Here is a 6005-nt window from a genome sequence, read left to right on the forward strand (position 1 = left end):
AGGGGTTGAAGATGAAGGTCAATGAAGTGTGAGAGGTTGCTGGTGAGGGAACCTATTCCCGAGATGATGGGACGCCCGGGGGGATCTGTAAGTGATTTGTGAATCTTAGGTAGGTGGTAAATGAAGGGCATATTTGGAAAGGGAACAGAAAGGAACCGTTTTTCTTTTTTATTTATCAATCCTGATGAGGATGCTGACTCAATCAGATTCTGGTATTCCAGTATGTAAGTGGATAGTGGATTTGTGCTCAATTTGCTATAAAATGTGGTGTCGCTCAGAATCCTCATAGTCTCTTCGAGGTATTTTTCTTTATCCTGAACGACTATGCCCCCTCCTTTATCGGCCGGGCGAATTATGATATCTTGATTTTTTTGGAGGTCCCTCATGGCCTTCCTTTCCTGCGTACTTAAGTTGTCAGGGTAATGGGACGGTAGATCAAGAGTTCTAAACTCATTACTTACCAGGGACATAAAAGTTTCAATCATAGGGCCTTGGTGGTGGGTTGGGTAAAAACTGGATTTAGGATGGACTTCTACTGGAATGACCCTGGGTGAGATTGGGTTTTCAGATAATTCTATGGTTGGGCTAGATGTGGGGATGAGTTTGGTCAAGGCAAAATGTCTGGTGAGGGTAAGCTTTCTTGTGAATCTGTTGAGGTCCATGAAAAGCTCAAAGTTATTGGTTGACGATGTAGGGCAGAATGAAAGGCCTTTATTCAAGAGACTGCGTTCATCACTGCTCAGAGTATGTAATGACAGATTGAATATTTTTATTTTTATTGCTGGACAAGATTCCTCTTTTTGTTCAGGGATGGATGTTGTTTTGTGTCGTTTTTTACCCCCTCTTCGTCCTCTGGGTCTGTACCTAGTTTCCTTTTGGTAGAGATTTTCTGAATTTTGGGGAAGAAACTGGTGATAGTTTGAGCTTTGGGGCTCATAATGTAGGGGATCAGTGTATCCTTGCTCATGACAGTGGGAGTTAATGGAGGTCTGACTAGTTGGGAGGGTAATCCTAAAAAAGATGCCGCTGGATATGTAATGTCAAAAACCGAGTTAGCCAAATCAGTGCTGGGGTTATTGGACCCCTGGGTGATGTTGCGCTCCTCTGTAGGACTAAAAGAATGATCGTCAGGTGAATTGGGGTTAGAAAAGAAGGGAGTGTCATGGATTGATAATTCGAGGAGAGATGGAAAATGGTTGCCATCCTCCTCGTCAATGGAGTCATTGATCAAACACGTGTGGGAAAGATCAATGGAGGTTGGGGGTACTTCCATTGGTTCAGATGCGGAAGGGAGCTTAGATAGGTGTATTGCTAGCTCAGAGGATTTAAATGCGTTCATGGGTATTTTGGGACTAAAGTGGCTGCATTTGTAGGGTAGGTTTGGTTGTGAAACGTGACGAAGGGTGGGAGTTGGGACTGTGTTAGCACACAGTAAGCTAGGGACCATAATTGGGGTGTTTGTTCTCAGAGGGTGTTTATGGATCTCCAAAATATCATCTCTTCCGTGTGCTATAGTTCTATCATATAAATTGGGTCTAGACTTGGAGCTATTCCTGAAGGACCTGCTGTGGGTTGTGACCCTATTCCGAGGAGTGGTGTGAATGGATACGCTTGGAATGTTCCTATTAGCAATGATGTTGTGATTGGATACGGTGGTGTCTTTGTGTATCGGAGGAATGGTGCTTGATTTCCAATCGCCTGTAGGGTTACTGGCATAGTCTGATTGATCTCTTTTGAATTTTTTGACTTTTCTCATAATGAGATCCTTTTCGTATAAGATTAGTCTTTTACTGGTGGATTCCTCCAGCTTGGGGAAATCACAGTGATCACTATAGAGTAGTAGTTGTTCCTTGATGAAAAAAAAATCATCTTTTAAAAAAAAAAAAAAAAAAAATCATCTTTTAAAAAATAAAAAAAAAAAAAAAAAAAAAAAAAAAATCATCTTTTAAAAAATCATCATTGAAACACCTTATGAAATCATACACCTTCCTTAAATTAACCAAATAAAGTAGTTGCAGTACCCCGTCACACCTCATCTCCAAACATTTTTCTGAGTATTATTATTATCTTTCTTTATTTTGTATCACCCATCGCATATTTGTCTATTTATTTATTTATTCAAATAAATAAAAGCGTAATGTACAATATTTTTGGTCTTTGAATATTGGCATAGACTGCAACACCACTGTCGTTATTCCATAAAAATTGCCCAGTGTTCTATACAAGCTAACACCGACAGGTGACAAATTAGCATATGGGCCATATCATGGCCCTAGTTTACATCTACTAATTCATCCTCACTCACCCTTCCCTCGATCCCCATACTTCTATACTTCTTTTCTTCATTTTTGGAACAGTCGTCCTCAGGTCCCGTTACTGTCCGAGCAAATCCACGACCCCTGACGTAATGCGGTCCATCATGCGTTCCACCCTATGCGGTTCACCATGCGTTCCATCTGGTATGGAGCACCTCGGCTTCCGTAGCACATCTGGTCTCCGTGGCAACATGTAAACACTTCAACTGACATACTACACTACTCCTCCATTCATGAATGCATCAATAAAACTATGTTTCACCCACTCTTAACTACTGTTTTAAGACTTTTAATGACAAACTGTCTTTTATACACTGCACTTAGTTTTAGTCTACTACGTTCCATTATCATCTCCCAATAGGTCGTATAGTCCCTCATTAATTATACCCTTTTACTTATGTATTAAAACTTTTGTTTATTTATAATGTATCAGACCGCCCAATGTGACCTTTGACCCTCCGATGTGTTTTCGCGGTTTTTTACCTAATTGTTTAATCTGAACTGGCCCTATATAAATTTGTGTCTTGTTTTCTGTATCCCTATGCCTGATGAAAGCGCCAGTTCGGCGCTGAAACGCGTTGCGAATAAAAGAGTTTATTCAAACTTAAAAACTTGACTTCGGGCAATTATCTCGTCCACATCAAGCAGCAGCGCCGATATAGATCCGCTTGTTTTATTTGCACTCTCTCGTACCCAAGCGGTCACCCTGGTGACCGGCCCGGATCTGGCAGCAGCTACCCTGTGGAATCCAGTGCTGAACTCCTCCAACCTCACGGTGAGAATATATATCCCCTTCCCTATCTCACCTCCAATTCCCTTGATCCACACCTAGTGGCGCCGTGGTTTTTTTCTCCTTATTTTACCTAGCAATTGCGTTCGCTCTGATGTGGTGACAGAGGAAGTCCCCTCCGTTTGTCTAACCACTTAGATGCCGTGGTCAGCATTAAGAACCGAAAAACGCGCAACAATTTCATTGCTTATACATCAAATTGCAGTGGGTTTGCAATGCCGTTATTGGTTGCCTAGTTTTTGCAAGTGAAACATTACACCAGTGTTTTTGGTCATGCAGCACACTACTGCAACGTGTGAATTAAGTCTTAGTGAAGTTTTCTGATCTGGAATAGCACTCGAGAGCCTGAGCAAATTTGAATCTCCATCACAACATATAAGTCCCAGGTATATAACATTTAATAATATTAAGCATTATTCATGATTAAAGAAGTATTACAGTTGTTTATTCTAAAATGAAGTTAAACATTTTTTTTAATACACTTTTTATATAAATTCCTTACCTATGCTGTCATTCAATAGGAATCTTCATTGCTTACTTCTAATAGATAAAAATCTGTCTTGATCATGTGATGGACACACAGGTGGACGGCTCGTTACAGTATGTGTATCAGAGCTGTGTCTTGTGATCAGTCGTGCAACTGTGTGATCATCACATGAACAGGGTAGATTTTTGTCCCTTGAAGTAACCCCTTCCCGACATTTGACGTATACTTACGTCATAGCCAGGTAGGGGAAGTATGGAGTGGGCTCACAGGCTGAGCCCGCTCCATACAATGCGTGTGTCGACTGTATGTTACCACTTGTTTAACCCTTGTTATCCCACTTCCCCCTAAAGCATTGTAAAAATAAACATAATTGGTATCGCTGCGTCTGTAAATGTCAAAACTAATACAATGTAATGTAATGTAACATGCATGGTAAACACCTTCAGGCCGGATTTACACGAGCGTGTGCGTTTTGCGCACGCAAAAAATGTGGCGTTTTGCGTGCACAAAAAGGCACTTAACAGCTCCGTGTGTCAGCCCCGTATGATGCGCGGCTGCGTGATTTTCGCGCAGCCGCCATCATTATGACACTCCATTTGGATGTTTGTAAACAGAAAAGCACGTGGTGCTTTTCTGTTTACATTCATAGTTTGACAGCTGTTGCGTGAATGACGCTCGTCCCACGGAAGTGGTTCCGTGTGGTGCGCGTGATTTTCACGCACCCATTGACTTCAATGGGTGCGTGATGCACGAACAACGCAGAAATATAGGACATGTCGTGAGTTTTACACAACGGACTCACGCTGCGAAAAAATCACGGACTGTCTGCACGGCCCCATAGACTAACATAGGTCCGTACGACACGCGTGAAAATCACGCGCGTTGCACGGTCGTATTACACGTTCGTCTAAATAAGCCCTAAAATAAATGTAAACCGCCAGAATCGCTATTTTTGGTCACTTCATCTCCCACAAAAAATTAAATAAAAAGTGATCAAAAACTTGCATGTACTCCAAAATGGTACTATTAAAAATGACAGCTCGCACCACAAAAATATAAGCCTTCATACCCCTCAATCGACTAAAAAATTAAAAAGTTACGGCTCCCAGAATTTGGCGACATAAAAAAAAATATTTTACAATTAGTTTTTTCATTGTAAAAGCACTAAAATATAAAAAAAAACTATATATATTTGGTATTGCCGTAATCATATTGACCAGCAGAATAAAGTTAACATGTTGTTTTAATTGCACATTAAACGCCTTGAAAACTAAGCGCAAAATACAATGGAGGAATCGCTGGTGTTTTTTCACATTCCACACCACAAATAATTTTTTTCCCGCTTCCTAGTACATTATATGGTACAATAAATGGTACAGTGAAAAACTAAAGTTATGGTTTTTGGATTGTGGAAAGGAAAAAAATGTAATCAAAATCTGAAAAATTGCTGCGGCGGGAAGGGCGTAAACAATCGAGGTTACCATTGAATGAAATATGTTGACTTAAATTTACCAATAAAACTACAAAAACAATAAAGTGTAAAATGGAGTAAAAAAACAAGAGACAAATCAGAAAGGGAGATAGAAAGGGAATAGGAGGGGATAGCAAAAGTTTTATTCAGCTCTCAAAATACGGATCACAGTGAAATAAGGTGGTGGATTTGAAAAATAACATAATTTTATCTCATTCGCCTATCTGGCCTATCTTTGAGCATTGATTACAGGAAGTATTTTAGGTATTTGACCTTATTAACATGTAAGTTCATCCCATTCAATATGGACACAACATCCTGTCATTTACAGTGAAATATGGTCATGTCGCTCTGCACTTGGATTGCGGTTATTCTGTGTAAAGCAGAAAAGTTGTGAAGGCAGAATACAAACAGTAATATTGTCAGAAAATAATAAACACCACATATGCTCCCCCTTAGTGTCATTCAGGATTCTGGTTATATAACAAATGTTCATGGTTGAGATTATTATTTTTTTACCCTGGACAAATTTTAATAAGCAATAATTAAAATACTTACCATCTCTATTTACTATCTCTCTTGTAAATGTCAGGTGAAAGTGAAAGTTAAGTGGGTGGTAAATAAATAAATAAATAAAGGGGTATTCTCATAATGGACATTTGTGGCATAGCCACAAAGCACAAAGTTATGTCTTCGTGTAAAGGGAATGCACCCAGTGATCTCATAGTACAAGAATTATGCAAAGAATGATATCATAACACAGGAATAACACTTACTGAAAAGGTCACAATGTACACTGTGACATCACAGCACAGGGAAAAAAAACATAATGATGTCACATGCAGGTATAATGCACAGATGATGTCACAATACAGAAATAAGGCAAAAAGAGATGCTGCAGAGAGATACTGTACACCGCAGGTGGTAACCATGTGTCTCCGT

Source organism: Rhinoderma darwinii, chromosome 4, assembly GCF_050947455.1.
Source record: "Rhinoderma darwinii isolate aRhiDar2 chromosome 4, aRhiDar2.hap1, whole genome shotgun sequence".
NCBI lineage: Eukaryota > Metazoa > Chordata > Amphibia > Anura > Rhinodermatidae > Rhinoderma > Rhinoderma darwinii.